This window comes from Podarcis pityusensis (assembly GCF_964106645.2).
Source record: "Podarcis pityusensis genome assembly, chromosome: 13".
NCBI classification, from domain to species: Eukaryota; Metazoa; Chordata; class Lepidosauria; order Squamata; family Lacertidae; genus Podarcis; species Podarcis pityusensis.
In genome coordinates this window covers 3329413-3349216 of record NC_138038.1, presented here as the reverse complement: position 1 = coordinate 3349216, position 19804 = coordinate 3329413, and the positions used below count along the sequence as shown (strand labels likewise).

At 41.6% G+C, this 19804-nt stretch overlaps 1 protein-coding gene across 7 annotated transcripts in view; it reads right to left on the bottom strand.

Annotated features, from left to right (window-relative positions):
- The window catches only part of LOC308460452 (poly(rC)-binding protein 3-like), an 89990-nt gene extending 87350 nt beyond the window's left edge, over positions 1-2640 (bottom strand). For 2 of the 7 annotated variants that reach the window (XM_080976884.1, XM_080976886.1), the window contains exon 1: positions 2240-2398. The gene's annotated coding sequence lies outside the window, so the exon portion shown is untranslated. Of the gene's footprint in view, positions 1-1876; positions 2016-2239 lie in introns of those variants that run through there. The other 5 variants (XM_080976887.1, XM_080976888.1, XM_080976889.1 and 2 more) reach the window with 5 other exon arrangements.
- Between the last annotated feature and the right edge of the window lie 17164 nt (positions 2641-19804).

Below are 19804 nucleotides of genomic sequence, written 5' to 3'. Positions count from 1 at the left end.
AGCATCCTGTTGCGCTCTTTTGCATTCTGGTGCATTGGCTGACACCACACACACGGACGCACGCACACACACACCACTATCCAAAAAAGCTCCTTTTCCACCTGCAAAGCACTCTTAACCGCAGAACTAAGCCGCAATGTATCTCCAGCTATCATCATACCTCCATAATACAGACCCCACTTTTCTTCCACAAACCTTCAGTAACAAACCAGCTGAAAACCTATTCAACTTCACTGCAGCTGACTATTACTTTGAGGATCTCAGAAAGATTGAAGCTTTCTATAAGCTCCTTCTGCTATTCTTCTAGCTTAGGAAGCGATTTCTCTGTACCTTCGGCATGCTCCAGACCTCTGAAATCCTGTTGTCATGCACTTTTTGAAGTTGTCAACCCCAGTGTAGTGTATGATACTGCTAATTAGCTTTTACGGGAGATAACAACTCAATTTAATATCCAAGCAAGACTTAATGGTATGATAGCATACCGTTCATCATAAGGAATTTTGACTCATTAAAAAAACCAAAACTGCAGCAGCTAAGTATAAAGCAAAGCTAAATCTATGGGCCGGAACCTGAAGTAAATATCACAGCTAAACTTATATATATATACATATAGTGATCAGATGCTAACAAAAGGAAGGGGGATTATTAGACTGATGGTATAAAAATGGTTGCTAAAAGTGGCATTCACATAATAAGATGGTACGTACCAAGGACACTACTGAGTTTTGTTATTTAAATATTTGACACAGTGGGATGGGGATGTTGTTTCACTAAAAGCCGAAACATGCATTCTGTTGCTTTATTACTGCTATGTTAGAACACGTAGAGCTAAAGACAAATACCAATGCATTTCTGGAAGAATTGTCAGTATAATGAAAATAGTTCACACTCCTCCAACTAATCCTCCTCAAACCCCACAATGTATAAATCCATACTAAATGATATTTTTGATAATGTTTTCGTAATGATATGAGGAAAATGTGTCCTGTCTTTCTGGTACAATTCACCTGCTATGACTGCTTTAAAACCCTTTCACAAGCCTGTAGTTTGACTCATATTTGCTCATATTTAGGCCCCCTTCTAATTTTGACCGATTTCCTGAACTGTTTTTAAATCAAGGCGATATAAGTCATCAAAAAGGAGAGTTCCTTTTCTTTACTGTGGTTTATGTATAAAATTATAGCTATTCTGCCCTGATCATCATTAGGCAGAAAATCAAGTATTTTAAATAATATTTACAACATTATGAGGATGAAACAAACAGAGTAAAAACAAAAATCAGAAGTTAATTATAAATTGTTTTTTTAAGACATATTTATACTGATCCTGTTAATATTAGATACACAAATAAAGCTACATTGTTTCATTTTAAAAAGCCCAAAGTAAATGAATGCTAATAATATAAAATAGTAAAACAAAATCTGTCTGTACATATTATGGCAATTTAAATTATGTTAGTTTAATATTTGCATTTTGTACAACAACAAAAAACCCACAAAAACAGTGGTGCTTCTTTAGTATTTGCATTGGCTCCTGACAACAAATTCTGATAGACCAGAAGGTTGTTTATTTTTAAACAACTCATAAAAAGACAAAGAAAAAGAGACATTAAGATTATGCCCATTTACCTTCAGAAAGTAAAACTACATGGGCTTGTGGCTTTTTGCATGTCAGCTTTAAGTGCTGATTCTAATGCTATCATATAGTACATGCAAAATTATTTGCATCCACAATTCCATGTTAGGTTACACAAAGCTTTCTTTCTTTTCTGAATTTCTGTTAAATTTCCAACTGCCTATTAAAGGAAAAAAGGAATTCTAAATAATATGACAGCATTTTAAATCCTCAGATGAGAAATTCAAGCTCGGTTACTCACCTAAGTGAAGCCAACATATTTCAGATGACAACTCCTAATACATATTTTAACACAGCCCGCTTGTTCATAGGATAAGCCCCTTGTGCATAAAAACCAAATTACTCTTCAAGGAACTTGCTAGTTTTAAATCTTTTCAAGCTTTGCTCGCTGTGAGGCTGCTCAGCTGTCAGCAGTGCCAGTAAGCAAGCTGTACACATCGCTGATGAAATTCCTAATGGATGTGGGCAAACCAGCAAGCTGCATTTTAGAGACTTAATACTTAAAGGAAATGCATATTTTTAGCTCCAGTTTAAGTCTTGACAACACACTGAAGATTTTGCTGGTGCAGCCCTTGGTTTCTCTGAAGAGCTACATCAAACTGACCTGATGAGAGAGTCTTCGAGACTGTACCTCATATGAAATTCTCAGTCAGAGTTTGGGGACAATTTCTTTTCTTTTCTTTGGACTTGTAGCTGAGCGTAGACTCTGTCATTTCTCTTCCAAGAGTGGACAGATGGCCGGTTAGTCCTGAGCCTTGCTGGAATGAGGCAAAAGATTTGCATTCTCTCACCCTCACCCCCCCCCCCCCGGTTTAGCCCCCAAGCAGATAAGCCAGAGTCAGGCAGAGTCAGCGCACAGCCCTCCCCCCTCCACCAATCATTTCAATTAGTGCTAGATGAGAGGAGCTTCTGCTTAAAATCTGCTTAAAGAAGGGGGCCAGAGGGCAGGGCAATTGCCTTTGCTCTACAATGACAAGAAGCTGCTATAAATATTGCTAAACAAAAGCCCTTGTCAAGGGCCTGGAATGTGCCACATCCTAATGCAATAGAATTGCAAAAGCTCAACATGCACATGGGCTACAGAGGGATTAAAGGGGCGGGGCGGGGGGGGCGAGGTCTGAAAAGGAAAAGAGACTCTCCACAAGAGAAGCTGTCACCTTCCCGGAAGTATATCACTCTGGATTATTACACACTAATTAGGGTCCTTTTAAAAGGTTATTGTATTCTTGGCTAAATGAATACATCCCAGCCACTGATACACATAGGCTTAAGTTCACAGGCACACCTTCTCTCTGCTCATGGGCACTGAAGGACACCTGAAGCAACTGAGGCCTCTCAAGAGTCACTGTGAAAGCTGATCTGTTGTGTGCGCAAAATCTGAATGAGATTTTTGGGTGTTTTTAAAAATGTATATTTCATATATGTGGTTGTCCCTCTCATTCTCTCTCCCCAATCCCTTCTCAACAAACCCACATTTCCCACGAAGCCTGTGCTTAACCCCCAGTCTGCACTTCCAATCATAACAAAGCCCAAAGCAAGTGTAACAACATTTGTTCACATCCATCCCTAGTTAGTTAACCTTGTTGCTCCCAATTCCAGGAGTGGCATTTCACGTTTCGGTAGTGGGAGCAAGATTCCCAGCCAGGTGTAAATGCTCACTCTGTGATATATTAAAGACACACCTGTGTTTTTACAGCTGAATTTCAAAAGTCTTGTTTTCCTTATTATTATTATTATTATTATTATTATTATTATTAATAGTAATTTCATCACACAGGACATACATCAAGCACACCTTTGGAATAGCTCTAAAGTGTGCAGGCTGTTTATAACAATAGTCTACCAGTATTCTCTTCCCAATTACTAGAAAGAATGAAAGAAGAAAATTATTCAAATACGCAATTAAAATAAGAAGGACAGATTATTAAAAGTACAGGAATAACGGATAGTGCTAGAAGCATTCAGGGCACCACCAAAGAAAGAGCAACTAGTTAAAGGGAGGGCAAGGACTCAAGGACCCAGAAGGGGACATTTGCAACCAGCCAATAGTCATTCTTCTGCCACTTTCAGACAAACTGAGACCACCCCTTCTTCCAATCATGCATTAGCTACCTTCTTGGCCCAGTCGGTGGTTCCCTTCCTTCCACATGTTTTCGGCCACGGGGGTCTATGGTCCAGTGTGCAATTGACTGTCTGCACCCATCCCAGAACCTCACCCACATCCTTGAGCTTTATCAGGTGAAACTCATCCATTAACACCTGACCAGACAGCATTCTCCACACCCCTGGGGAACTGACTTACAACAGTAGTGGAGTCCAAGTTCCTAAGTATACTGTCATACCATGGATCTCAAACGGAATCCGTTCAGGGAGTCCGTTTGACTCCTGAAACCGTTCGAAAACCAAGGCACAGCTTCCGATGGGCTGCAGGAGCTTCCTGCACTCAAGCGGAAGCTGCATCAGACGTTCAGCTTCCAAAAAATGTTCAAAAACCGGAACACTTACTTCTGGGTTTTCAGAGTTTGGAAGCCAAAATATCCGAATGTTCCACCACTTTGAGGTTTTTTCTACAATTAAGTGGTATATAAATTTTATGACATAAATTCATTTGGCGTCTTCTTCCACTTGCTGTCTTCCAAGCAGAAAAAAAACAACAACTTGGGATAAATAGGGGAAAGTGCTGTTAAATCAGGCAGGGCCACAAGCGAGGTGGGGAAATCCAACACTACGTCGCCATTTGCATGGCAGCTTTAGAAAATGGTTTTAGCAGTGCACTAGCTCCTAACAAACAGCAACTACAGCAAAGACAGCCAGAGCCAGAAATAAGCCATTCGGAGGAATAAATGGGTGGGCCAACAGGACAGCCCCATATGGCCAACAGGACAGCCCCATATGGAGGTTTGGGGAAATGCAGGTTTTGGAACTGTTAGGGCAGAAGTGTTTTGTTTTCTCTCCAGCAGGACCCAGGGCCCATGAGCCACAGGTGGGGGAGTTTTAAAATTGTGGGCTCGTAAAAGCAGAGAGAGTGGGGGGAGGGGTGCCAACTAGAATAATATATGGGGGGCATGTAAGCCCCACTCTGCATAATCAATCACATGGCACAGCACAAGCACACCATCTGAATGGCACTGCCCATCAACTTGGGGGGGGGGTGGCCGCCTCAAATATTTTAGGGGGGGGCGAAGAGACCTTGGCCCCTAGGAGTTGGCTCCTGTGGGGTGGTGGCAGAGCTCACTTCCAGGCTTATCCCAACGATTATGTCTACTGGTCATTGACTGTAATAAATATATACATACACACACCTGCAATGGCCGTGGCCTCTCACCTGCACCGCAGGACACAAGTCCAAGCTTATGAGCCCCTCCATTATAAGGAAACTTTGTTGCCCCTTGGAGATGATCTCTGAGCAACAAAAGGTGGGGAAATGCAGACAGGTAACTGCAGCGATGTTTCCTCCTTGCCCTTCTGTGACTTACAGCAGAAAGGTAAAGAAAGGAGGGATGAGGACAAGGCACGGAGAAGGCAAATAGACTGCAATAAGCTAAGCTGACTGACTGGTTGCATTGGAAATGAAGCTTCCAATGCAAGCACAGCCCACTGCTGCTTTTGTACAGTTATCTGCAGAGCTGGCCGGCTCATGAGGTGGGGTGAAGCAGCTGCCTTGGGCGGTGGAAACTCAAGAGGTGGAAATTCAAGGTGCTGGTATGCAAATCCCAAACAGCATGGGGCCAGGATACCTAAAATATCATCTCACTGCTCATATACCCAGTCAGTTACTTCACTCTGTCTGATCTGTCTGATGTAGGCATCACCAGGTCTTAGAATAGAGGAGCATCCCTTTGGAACTCCATCCTGTTACAACCGATATTCAGAGGCCTGATGCCTCCGACAGTGAAGGATGGATACAGCCACCATGGTGGGTAGCCACTGTGAATTTGCCTACCCCTTTAAAGCCACGCAAGATGGTGGTCATCACTACCATGTGTGGAAATGAATTCCACAGCTGAAACTATGTGTCGTTTGAAAAAAATACTTTCCTAAGGCTTTCCCCTGACTTGTCACTCAGGGCTGTGGGACTGGCAAAAGAAATGATATTCTTTGGGGCTTGCTGGATTCTCACACCCGGAGTCCTGGGACTCTGCCGCAAGGCCAGCTGGTGCAGAAACAGGCAATGTCCTGGTCAAGCTCAGGGCAGGGCCAGGTTTGCTTTTTAACAAGGCATGTTAGCGGAGGGTTATGAGGCAGGACCTGACTCAGTTGGTTTCCACACAGCTTAAGGTTGACTGGAGGTCAAATGAAAACGCTTCTTTGACTAAAGAAAATTATTGAAAAAGAGGCAGCAGCTATTCTGACAACACCTATATTTAACATCAATATAGCTTGTTTCAGGCTGCCAGAAGATACTTGGCTAAATTTGGGCTGGGAAATAAAAGCAGGAATCTTCAGATGAACAGCATCCACACATGTCAGTGGCAGTTTACCTTGGTTCCTGCAAAGGATTTTTGGGATAGCTAAAACACTGGTGTGTTCATCATTCCCATAATGTGGTTAATCCCGACTAGGGCACCACACCTTTGCTATCCCTCATGTCCTGCCCTGCCCTGCCCCATCCCATCTCCTTTCTTTTCTACATTCCCCAAATATGTTATTTGATTGTTAATTTTTCTGAAAAGTCACTGGAACAATCCCCTAGTCCCAATACCTACTGCAACTAAACCAAGTGCCAATAGTTACATAATCATATGTTTTATTTGTTTATTATATTTGTAATACAGGCCTGGTGTGCATCAGATATGAATTCAGGTATCCATCAAGATACCAATACAACACAACCTCAATGGTTATAATAAATATTTAGGAACAATGATAGACAGGAATAAAATAAATCATAATGCAGACTAAGCATAACCACTTGAAATCCCTGCGCAAATAAAAATGTTTAAATGTGGTGCCGAAATAATTATAATGCTGGAACTAGTTGTATCACTTTGGGGTGAGCACTCCAGAGGAGTTACCAGGTACCATGGAACTTACCTCCCATTTAAAAGTAAGAAGCAGTGCTTTGCATTGGAATTTGCACTTGGAAGCAAATAGGCAGCCTCTGTTTACTATAGGATATCCTTCCCTCTTGACTCTGATTTACCATACATTTCCTTAAACTTCATATTTTGCTTCTCTTTCACTGTTTTAGGTTACAAACCTCCAGGGGCAGTGGGTTGCTCAACTGGTAAGGCACCAAATAAATAAATAAAAACAGCAGATGGTTGTTTTTTTGAGGGGGGTTATCTATTTCTGTGTAATAATTATTTGCCAAAGTCCAATAAAGCACCAAAAACATGTATGATTTAACCATAGACTATTGAGCATGCTGCCTTATGGAAGTGAGCTGTGGGCAACTTGTAACTGCCAAGACTGATGCCTCAATGCCTCCCACATGCACTGGATCAGGAAGATTGTGGACATCACATGGCAGGACAGAGTCTCAGAGAAAGATGTGCTCTCCCAAGCCCACATTTGCAGCATGTTTGTACTCCTGGCTTGGTAATGTCCACAGAATGGGAGATAGCAAGATCCCCAAGGATGTGTTCTATGAGTAGCTGGCTTCAGGCAATAAGCCCATTGGCTGGCCAACTCTGTGTTACAAAGATGTCTGCAAACGCGCTGTGAAGGCTGGGCAACATCAACCCCACCATATGAAGCCAACCCTGAAGCCAGCTCCTCATAGAGCACATCCTTGGGGATCCTGCCATCTTCTATTCCCTTGCAGATGACTGCAGTGCCTGGAGACAGACAGTCAGGTCATGTATGTACACTAGAGACCAGAGGAGAAATGACTGCTGGGAGGAGCGCAGAGAGAAGAAAGTCATGGTGCATCTGCAGCAGCACTGCTGGATGCCTTCATCTGCCCCAGATGCAGCAAAACATGTCTCTCCCTTATCAGTCTCTATAGCCACAGCAAGTGCTGTAACTCTCCCATGGTTTGACTTCACTTCCAAAGGTGCACTCCTCCATTATCTCCCAAGGCAGACAGATACCAACAGCTATTATGAAGAAAAAGCTTGGATCTGCAGTGTAATGTAGCCCTATTCAGAAGTATTTGCATGCCAAATCTGCATGCTGGGTTGCCCCACCTCTGGTGTCCATGTGTATGAACAAAGGAAGCCCTAGTGCACATAGCTAAACATATGAAGGTACCCACAAGCTCCAAACCCTGCAAGATTGGGGTAAAGCTGTACACGCACCAAGACTTCGGCTTGGCAAAATTTCAGGCTGTATGGACAGGTGCCAGGCAGGCGGGAACGCATAATATCTGACACATTTTGTACAGTAAAATAGATCCATCAAACGATGAGTGCCAGTTCTTTCAGTGCATTTTCTAAAACAGAGTCCGCTCACGTTCATTCAGTAATGCTTCATGAACAGAAATGGCCAAACATTGGCAAGTTGCTTATCAGTTATAATCAAAAAGTCACAAACTCTGTAATTAGATCCTATGTCAGGCAATGCTTGGAGCAAAACACAGAAAAATATTCAGTCTTAGTATGAGTCTGAAAATATTAAAAACATCAGCACATATCTCACAAATCTGTTATGAAGTACACTTGTTCTGGTGGCAATCACAAAATGTTCACCACCCCCAAAAACAGATATAAGTACTAACTCAGTACTCATACCCTCCTAACATATGTTGCCTGAACAAATAATATTTTCCATTTACGTGGCCCTTCAGAATATTCAAAGCATTTGATGTACATATGTACATATTCCTAGTAATCTTTAAAACAGGCATAGGTACATAGGAAGGGAGAGATGGTGACTTGCCAATGGCAAGTGTGTGGCTGATGAGAAATTTAAGGAGGGGGCTTTGCGCTTAAATTGGTGGCTGAAATGGGCTCTGTGTTTATAGGGAGTATTTGTAACCTGCCCACTCATAAAAATATAATAGCAGTGTACAAAACGATGAAAACACCATAAATTTATAAAATACAGGAAACTTATGAAATAAGCAAAACTGCAGGTCTGTCAGGTTAATGAAGTGATAAAGCTAGAACAAAAAAAAGCACAGTGAAAAGACCTTAATATTGATATGAAGTTTTCAATGAAGATTGTACAAACTTTTTCTTTCCTTTCTATATTTTTATGTGGATTTTCAGTGTAGTTCTTTCTGTATTACATCTCTATCTTACTTTTAATGTTTTTCATAATAAAACAGAAAAAATCAATTATCTTTATAAGGAAATAGGCTCAAGCGTTCTCTTCCAAGTTGAAAATATTATTTAAAAGCATTCAGTGCTCAGCCTGTAATACAAAATGAAATGTTGTTTCTATGACTGTGCAAGGAAGGGGCTGCCTTCTCAGACAGGCTTGCTTAATAGCCTGTGGCTAGTAGAAGCACATCACCCGTTTGAATGGCGCTGAAGGAAGCAACGTGGACATTTGAATGAAGCCAGAAAAGCGGAAAGAAGTCTGGCTTTTCCAGTGGGATTGCGAAAGCAAGCTTTGGACAGCGGCACAGTGTTGCTTTTGCAAGACTGGCATCAAATGGCTCAGTTCAACTTGCAAATTGATAACTCTCCAGCAGACTCTCCTAACATGGAAAGCAATCCTGTCCAAGGTTATCCCTGAAACTCTCTGCTACTTAGAGAAGGAGGGACAAGTTTTCATATGTGATCTGCCTTTCGCTTTTGTTCTGCTTATAATCTGATTTTTTAAAAAAAATAAAATAAAAATCCTTTCTCCTCATAGGGAAGATGATGGTCCAAACAACGAAACATGTTCCTATATAAAGATTTCTGTTGCCCATTGATATCCCTTTTTAAAGTAACATTTAAAAAAGAAATCTGTGATGTCATTGGAACAATCAGATTTCCAGCTTTGCATACTGTATAATTACTACTATTCTAAACACTCTCTCCATTTAATTTATGACTCTGAAGGGCAGCTCAAAATTAGATGCATTTGGGTTTAAAATCTGACATGTGAAACTTGGAGGAAAAAACCTACATGTGGAAAATTTGCCTTCTACACTAGTGGAAGATTTCCCTTTAATATGTTTCATTTGATAAGATGTGTCACCACTGTCAAATCATATTGCATTACAGTTCTTTCCTTTAACATGTTCTTGGGGGAAATAGTGGATTATCCTATTTTCTTTGTCTGAATAAAATGTTTCAGATGTAGAGATAAAGATGTTCTCAGCTGAGCCATTAAACAGTGAAGTAAAATGAATCAACAGAGCAGAAGTAGCAGATTTAATTACTGCTTAGAGGTAGGAAGGAGAACTAATTACAGTGTTCATAAGCCACGTGTCAATCTCCTCCTTAACCATGTGTTTTGATTGTGCTGAGAGAAGCAGACTCGGCAGCAACACACAACGGTTTAAAATATTTTCACAACAGAACTTTGTAGCAAGTTAAAAATGGAATTTCTGCAGAGGAAGGTTGGTTTCGGATAGTTTGTCCTGCTCATTAATTCAATAATTGAACAGTTTTGTTACATGAGCAGTGCTCAATTAAAAAATGATAATAATAATAATGTGGATCTATTCAATGAGTAGCAAATCATCAAGTTACAAGAGACGCAGCCAGAGCTGCTTTGCATGCTACACAGAACTGGGGAGAAGCAGAGTTGGTATCTGCTCTCCATGTCTCCAGGTTGCTGGGAGAGATGTCTTCTGACCTCCAAACTGGAAGAATGAGCATATTCCCTCTTCACATGTGACCAAGACAAACTGCAGCAGCTCTTGAAGCTTCTGTGGAAAGCTTCTTACAAGAAAACTGGCCATCAAGACAGAAAGGACAGTATTTATGTGAAGCCCACATTCAGGCAAGATGAGTTAGCAGCAATGATCCAGGTTTCTTTCATCATGGACATGCCAACAATTCCCACCTCTGTATTTTTGTTAGCGCAGAGAAGTGTCATGGGGTCCTGCATTTTTCCTACTGTCCTAGTGTGTTTCTCTGTGTTAAGAATGTGCCATTAGGTGTGTGTCTGGTCCCATCCTCTTTTGAAATGTGCTCTCCGATAGATTTCCACCAAGCGAATGTGGCCCCTAGTTTAGTGCAAAAGTGAATGAGTTCAGGCAGCAAATGTTGAGGGAGGGGATCTCCCCTTCCAGAGTTTCCAAAAAACTACGGTTCCATTACATTACCTTCCTATCTGTAAAAAGAAGAAGAAAGAAATACAAGCTTTGCATATACTCTACATAAGCAGCACTGACTGAATTTACAAAGTAAGTGACTAACTGTGACAGTGGGAGTAAGATTGCGTCAGTTGACTCAGAAGTAAAAATTACTGTGTTTCGAGTATAAAGAGCTAGATAATATTTATTCACTGCTACCAAGCTAAAAATAATTCAATAATACCAACAGCTCTTTTCCAGAGATCAGAGGCTTGTATGTGCATTTATACATTTTTATTTTGTTTTTCTTCTGTTACAAATAAAATACTATTTGTTATACGGTCACAAAAATATTTGCATAAGGCAAAGGAAGAGCCTTGGGTGAAATATTAATCTCTGGAAGATGTTTTTAAGTCCAAAAAAGCTTTGACAACCAGTCAGTGAAAACACTCATCCTATCCATTTATAGTTTGAAAGAAGAATGTATATACAGCAGAGAACAACCTACAATCCCAGGACCACATTGCAAGTATTTGGAGGTGGAGATGATGCATAAATTGGTGCAAGGGGAAGACATGGAGGCAGTGAGAGATTTCACTTTCTTGGGCTCCGTGATAACTGCAGATGGTGACAGGAGCTACGAAATTAAAAGACGCCTGCTTCTTGGAAGAAAAGCGATGACAAACCTAGACAGCAACTTAAAAAGCAGAGACATCACCTTGCCGACAAAGGTCTGTATAGTTAAAGCTATGGTTTTCCCAGTAGTGATGTATGGAAGTGAGAGCTGGACCATAAAGAAGGGTGATCGCCGAAGAATAGATGCTTTTGAATTATGGCGCTGGAGGAGACTCTTGAGAGTCCCATGGAGGGCAAGAAGATCAAACCTATCCATTCTGAAGGAAATCAGCCCTGAGTGCTCACTGGAAGGACAGATCCTGAAGCTGAGGCTCCAATACTTTGGCCACCTCATGAGAAGAGAAGACCCCCTGGAAAAGACCCTGATGTTGGGAAAGATGGAGGGCACAAGGAGAAGGGGATGATGGAGGACGAGGTGGTTGGACAGTGTTCTCAAAGCTACCAGCATGAGTTTAACCAAACTGCGGGAGGCAGTGGAAGACAGGAGTGCCTGGCGTGCTCTGGTCCATGGGGTCACGAAGAGTCAGACACGACTAAACGACTAAACAACAACAAAATGAATAAAGGATGTGGAACACTCCCTTGAATCTGGGAACAATGCAGATTACATTGCTGGGGTAACAGGAAGCATCAGATTTTATTTACTGGTGCAGCTGGAGCATGAAACTAACAGGAAGAATGGCTTCCACATGTTTTTATTCACTCATGCTGGGAGAATAGAGTGGGGATGCAGCAGCGTACCTGGGGAGGGGGGCCTGGAGTTTCGCTCTGTGTCCATCAGCTTGTGTGCTGGCGACGGAGACCATTATCTGGAAGCGTAGCCCTGTGAAGAAGGACTTGGTATCCTCCTGGCAGATGTGGGGAATGGATGCCCAATGCCCCTGCCCTGACATTGCTCCCAAAGAAAGCTTGGCCCACCCACTTCAGGACAAGAGCATCTCCTTTCTGCTCTCATGCAGGAAGGTTCTGCTCCCATTCTCTGTTGACACTTAACTTGTAGGGTGTTCTCCCAGCCCCAGGCAAATATTTCCATCCTCCTACCTGTTCTATTTACACAGAGTGCTTCTCCAGGAGCCACAGCGGTGGAGAAAGGAGATCCTGGAAGAAAGAAGGTATCCTTGAAGCATGGCAGAACTCTAGGCTAAGGGCTGCTTCAAGGGAAGAATCCCTGAACATGTGAATGGTCTATCACAGAGCAAATTCAACTTGAAAAAAGAGACAATTCACGTACTTTCGTAAACCAAGAAAATCTTTTAATGAAAATTATTTCAAACAAACCCACAAACGAAAATGGTTCTGGGACTAAGCCTTGGTTTGGAAGGTTTGCAAAAGTCAGCCCAGGGATTCCTTGTCTGATACAGTTCTGCAGCTTCTCCTTTCATTGATATCCCAATTAATCCACCCTCGTGGATGACTCATCCTGGCCCCCAGGAGCAGGGCACCCAAGCAGCTAGCTACATTGTGGGGAATGCAGCAAGAAACCTACCCTTAATAGTCTCTGTTTTTCTCAATCACTCCTCCTCCTCCCTCCTGAACACAGGTAATAAGCACAAATAGGAGAGTCTTGAGCTAAACCCTTTGTCTGCAATGTGCTAGTTTTCTACTAGCAAGGCCTTTTCTTTTTTTTTTTTTTTTACATGGAAGAGCATGAAAAATGAGACACCACCTGCAACTGGTACAATCCACTGTGGGCAAAAACAAGTAATCTTAACAATTCCAGTCAGGTTTAAGGTGTTTAATGAAAATCTTTGTGTAGTAAATGGAGAAACTTGCATAGAATAGTCCTTCTATCCATGAATTAGCAATGAGAGCAGGGAGGTAAAGAGAATTAAAAGGGGAAATAGTAAACAGGCTTGAACTGGGTATGCAGTAACAAAAAGATATAAACTAAGTAACCAGAGAAAGGAGGGGAGGGAAGTTGAGGGAAATGCAAATTGATAGTGTAAAGGTGTGTTTTTTTGTTAAATATATTTGTAAAATGATAAAATGAAAGATAAAATGTAAAAAAAGCAATGAGAGTAATAATATTTTTATTGTTAAGGCCAGTGATGAAAGCTGTTATATTTGTATATATTTATAGCCTCCCCACCAACAGAACAATGGAACAATTTAGTGACGCTTCAGTCCTATGTACACACTTATCTATATACACTTAATCCCATTCAATTCAGTCCTGTAGATATGTACAGTATTGTGCTGTGTGTATGTATTAATTCAGCACTATTTTTTCCATCATCCTGATAGCCACAGCCATTTACTTTCAATGACAGTAAAAACAAAGATGATAAAGTTTCAATTCCCCCCCAAATGTAAATTTTAACAAAGCAATTGAGACCCAAATATGACACACAAAGATGCTCATTTTCCATGTGAGATTAATACATGCTTCACTGCAGTTTTTATTCAGCTAAATAACCGAATGAAATTAATTCTGGCAGCCACACTAATTGCTACCCCTTCAGTCCAGTATTTGGGCTGAGCAATTTTTTTGGGGGGGAGGGGAGAGAATCCTCACCCTTTAGAAATGGATGAATTTAAAGAATTTTCATCTTAACTATAAGGTTCTTTTCTTCTTCCTAGGACATCAGATTGATGTTACGTTATGATGTAGGATTCTCTTCCAGGAATGGGGCCAGAGAAGTTGAATCATGACTTGAAGTAACAGCAAAAAATAAAATAAAATAAAATAAAATAAAATAAAATAAAATAAAATAAAATAAAATAAAATGGGATGGAGTGGGGGCTCAGCCACTCTGTATCTTAGGTAGATGAAATGAGTCAGGACTGCAATACCTCAGGGACTGCCTCTTCCCATATAAACTGACCCAGACTCTGCACTCATCATCTGATACCCTTCTTTGTGTTCCTCCTTCACAAGAGGCCCAGACGGTGGAAACACAAGAACAGGGCCTTTTCTGTAGTGGCTCCCCATTTGTGGAAGGCTCTCCCCAGGGAGGCTCACCTGGTGCCTTCATTAAGTGCCATGCAAAAACTTTCCTCTATAACCAGGTTGTTGGCCTTTAACTATCTGTGCCCCTTTAGAAGTGGGGGGGGGGGGTGTTTCATGTATTTCTCTTTCTTCAGGTTTTCATGCATCTCTGTGGGGCTTGTTGTCTGTCTGTTGGTTGCTTTGTAAGTTGCTTTTGGGTGCCTTCAGCAAGATAAAGCAACTAACAAATTTAATTAATAACAACAACAAAATAATTCGCCAAAACCAGTAGTGTAATGCAGACATGATACCTACAATGGCTAGAATACAACTTAGCTTTAAAATTGCCTCAGTTGCATGCTTAAGACTCACACTCAACACAAACAGCACAGAAAATGCAAAGGTACTGCCATGTGTGAAAATGGTATTTTCAGCAACCTGCAATTTGTGTTTCTTTCTAGAGCTGTAATTAGTATCAGCAAAGATCTCTCTCTGATCATCAAACTTGCTTCGTAACCAAGTAATACCTTAATAAAGAAGGTGCTAGTGCTCGGCATGTGTTAAATTCAGGGCTCAGTAATTTGCTATCTTTTCTAGATCAGGAAATGATTGGCTTATCAGATTTGGAGAAACAAACACCTCCAGCTTCAACAAAAACATTGATTATAACAAAACATATTGCAGCACCTGCTGTAATTAGGGCAAGTACAGATTAGGATCAGCAGCACTTGTCTATAACAATTAAGCGTCATACTGTGCAATAAAAGCTACCTATTTATAGACTATTTATTTCCTGATCTTTACTTATTCTCATACCACTGCTATCACCCCTGCTTATTTGTTAGTTCAGACCAATATAGCTTCGCAATGGAAAAAGTTTGCAAAAGCAGTGCTTAATCCATCCAAAATAGAAAGCATCAATAAAAGTCATTTTGATATCATTTTTTCATGTAATTAGAATATACATGGTGGAAGAAACTTTTAGATTTCCAATATTAAACAGCAACAGCTGTCTCAAAACATTTTGGAGACTTTAGAAATTCATGAAATACACTAAGGGTAAGCAGCATTTCCCCCGACAATTATAAAATTCAGTAAGCATTCATTCTAAAAACGAGACACTTTAGAATTTGTTCAACAATATTATGTATGCGCCATAAGAATTTAGATGAGATTTCTGTTCACCCATCTTTATTACTTTCCCTTTACCAAATAAGACTACCCTGAAAATAGCTGACTGCAGGTTTATATATAGTCTGCTAGCTAGAGGGATCACAAGGTCTATCCATCTCGCAACGTAATGCCTTTGCCTACAAGAACCCCATATATCTGTGTCATTGCGCAGCCATAGTCTCACCTCTGGCTCTCCATCTGAATGAAGACTGGCTTCTGCCGTGCTCACAGGACTGGCATTCAGAACCCCAACACCCATTCTGCCTGCCCACCACATGATGCCCAGCATCACACAGTAGTGGCAAGCCTAAAAGCATCGTTCCAGGAGCATATTGGGGGGGGGGGGCAAGCCCAGCCTTCTTAGTGGCTGTGACTCATAATGCCATTAGAAAGAAACACAAATAATAGAAAGCCAAATATTGAAGCCCATAATAAAAGAAAGCCAAATGTTGATACAAAATGGAGAAAAGTGATACCATCTTCTATGGCTTGGGGAAAGTAACATTTAGAGCATTGTTCTTGATTGCTTCAAAGCAGCAGACTCCACAAGCCTTTTTTCTGAAAGGCCTTTTCTATCAGTATCTTTATTTTTTAATATCCTTACATGTGACTCCAGCATAATGGTGCTAGGATTACTGAAGAAGCAATGCTTTTAGATTTCTTTCACTGTACGTCACCTTGGGAGCTCTTATTGAAGGATATCTTTCTACACAAAAGGAGCATTTGCCCCACCCTCTCAAAGGACAGCAGCCTATTCCAATGGCAAAGCAGCGTTCTTTAGCACGGCTTCCATTGCCTGTATACTGGAGAGTAACTGCACCTGTTCACTGGAAAGTTCTGCTCTTACTGAGATGAAGCACTATGTGGATGGAGCACATGAAAATGCTGAGAAAGTCAAGTACAAGGGGACCCTGAAGGACTATAAGGCTATCATTTAATTTTTATAAGAAATAAATGTTTCAAAAAATACTTAAGTGGAAAAAGGTACAATTAATTTTTGTGTGAAATAAATGTATGTTTTTAGTAATTACAGTGTACATATATTGTACATATTGCTGGCAGTATAAAGTAGATACTAAATATAAACATAAGGGACGCAGGTGGCGCTGTGGTCTAAACTGCAGAGCCTAGGACTTGCCGATCAGAAGGTCTGCAGTTCGAATCCCTGCAACGGGGTGAGCTCCCGTTGCTCGGTCCCTGCTCCTGCCAACCTAGCAGTTCAAAAGCACGTCAAAGTGCAAGTAGATAAATAGGTACCACTCCGGCGGGAAGGTAAACGGCATTTCCGTGCGCTGCTCTGGTTCTCCAGAAGCGGCTTAGTCATGCTGGCCACATGACCTGGAAGCTGTACGCCGGCTCCCTCGGCCAGTAAAGCGAGATGAGTGCTGCAACCCCAGAGTCGGCCACGACTGGACCTAATGGTCAGGTGTCCCTTTACCTTTACCTAAATATAAACATAGATTGTTATAATAGAATTTTTTAATAATTATTTTTAAATATTAAATAATGGTGGATATTTTTAAATAGTTTGCTTGTACTGAATATTTTACACATTCACAGGTAGTTCTAAAGCATATTTCATGTGGTCCACTACATTCAGAGCTACCGTTTGAATTCACTAGATGACTGTGCGGATCTGTTCAGTAATTGTTTCTGCATCCAATTCATCTAACAATTCATTTTCAATGTGTAGCAACATGTATGATTCCAAGTTCACCTAAGACAGTGAATTTGTTAGCCCTGTCTTTATTATCTTTAGCTTTGAGAATGTCCTCTTACATTGGACAAGGAACTGATAGTGTGCAGATGACTTTATATGCTTTTAAATAAATATTGTATTGATTTTCCAGTATCGTTCCAATAACAAGTTCATTATAACAATGCCAATTTTATACAATTAATACAATTAATACTGAATTATACAATTTAGTTAAAGTGGTCGCCTCACGTGCTAGATTTGATGGGTTACACTCTCTTTTCTGCTTTCCAAAATCTTAATAATTTCAATTACATTCCCTCCTAACCTTAGGATTGGACCGGACCTTGTATACAGACTCTGCCTCCAGGCAAGCACACCCCTGAGACTTGGCTGGTTGGCTGGCTTCTCCCTCCACTGAGCTCTGCCATGCCTGGCAGAACAGGACTACGACACCATAACCACAAGGAGGTGCAGTGCCTGCTGGGGTTTACAAACTGCTATCGTTCATTCATCCTGCATTTTGCTCAGGTGACAGCGCCTCTGACTGCCCTCCTTTGGAAAAAGTGTGTTTGTCTGGGACAGTTTGGCTCAGGGGGCATTAGACACCATGAAAGCTACATTCTCTTCACAACCCATCCTTCGGCAACCTGACCCAGCAGGGCTATTCGTGGTGGAAACTGATGCCTTGGATGTTGCAGTAGGGGCAGTGTTACCGCAGGCCAACCCACAGTCTTTGGTGGTCTTCACCTGTGGGTACTACTTCCGAAAACTTCAACCGGCGGAGTGGAATTATGGCACAGGACTATGACACTAGCACATGCCTATACAATTAAAGCCCAATTAGAAGGATATCCTCTGCTTCCAGGAATGAATCAGGGGGTCATGGCAGTGAGAATGCTTCATGCACCCGGTGCCTTTGCCTGCCCTCACATTCCATACAGAAGCAAGTGCCAGACCGAAGGGCAATCCACAGGTGAGACCCCATTCCTCTCCCATCCAGAGAGGAAGTCAACGAATGAGTTCCCCCATTATTCTTTGTTTATTTCTATCTGTCTCTCCCTACAATGTCGAGGGAGACATTGGCGCAGGCGGAAACAGGAAGCTATGTCATCAGCTGGTGTTGGTCCACTGTGCTTCACTAAGTCCAGGGTCAACGTAGCCGTCTACCAGGAGATTTTGGAGCACTTCATGCTTCCTTCCGCAGACAAGCTTTATGGGGATGCTGATTTCATTTTCCAGTAGGACTTTGTCACCTGCCCACACTGCCAAAAGTACCAAAACCTGGTTCAGTGCCCATGGGATTTCTGTTCTTGATTGGCCAGCAAACTCGCCTGACCTGAACCCCATAGAGAATCTATGGGGCATTGCCAAGAGCAAGAAGAGAGACATGAGACTGAGCAATGCAGAAGAGCTGAAGGCTGCTATTGAAGCTTCCTGGTCTTCCATAACACCTCAGCAGTGCCACAGGCTGATAGCATCCATGCCATGCCGCATTGAGGCAGTAATTGATGCAAAAGGGGCCCAAACCAAGCACTGAGTACATGTGCATGCTTCTACTTCTCAGAGGTCCAATATTGCTCTATTTGCAATCCTTGTTTTGCTGATTTCATTTAATATTCTAATTTTCTGAGATTGTTAATTTGGGGTTTTCATCAGCTGTACGCCATAAACATCACAATTATAACAAGTAAAGGCTTGACATATCTCGCTTTGCATGTCATGAGTCTATCTCCTATATTAGTTTCACCTTTTAAGTTGAATTACTGAAATAAATGAACTTTTCCACAATATTCTAATTTTCTGAGTTTCACCTGTATAAGCTCATTTGTCATCCTTTTCTTCTTCCTCTGCCTCTTAACTGGCAATGCTGTTTCCAAGGAGTCAATTTCCAATGTTTGATTTTCATCCATATTCAACTGTGAAATCTTGTCATTACATTTATTTACAAATTCCAGTGCCTTGCTGTGAAGGTTATCAAATGTTCTTGTCTGTTCCTTTGCTTTGGAGAGCTTCAGGAGGACTCCTAGTCATGCCTTGGTATGTTAACTCCCCCTTGCAACTGTCTCACCCTGTTGTGGTCTCAGTCCAGGGGGCCTCTGGCAATTCTTCCTGTTCCCGCATTAAGGGAGTCATTCAAAACGTAAAACAAAGTAACATAAAGTAAAAAAGTATAACAACTCACTTGCTTTGGCTGCTGCATGAGAGAGCAGAAAGCCCCGTATCAGGCTGGTCTCACTCTCTCTCCTCGGCCAATCAGTTGGGCTTTTTCTTTCTCCCCTTGAGTGTGTTAGCAGCTTTAACCCAAGTAAAATGGCCAACTCCATTCATTCCAATCCAACAACGTCACCTGGTGGCCCTGACCAATGTTGCAGCCTTACAAAATAAGGTTTTCAAAGCATGTGCTTGCATGCGACAGTGCCACCTTGGGGTCTGCGACTGCGCAATGGCACTTTCCCCCCTGGCACCCTTGGGTGTGCACACACCTCACAGAACACCAATGCCATGAATTCCTACAAACTACCCCAGATTATCTTGTGGGGGACTTGTGTGAGGGAAAACTTAATTTGGAGTCTCAGGCAGGATTTGATCAAATAAATGAGAGATTTTATTT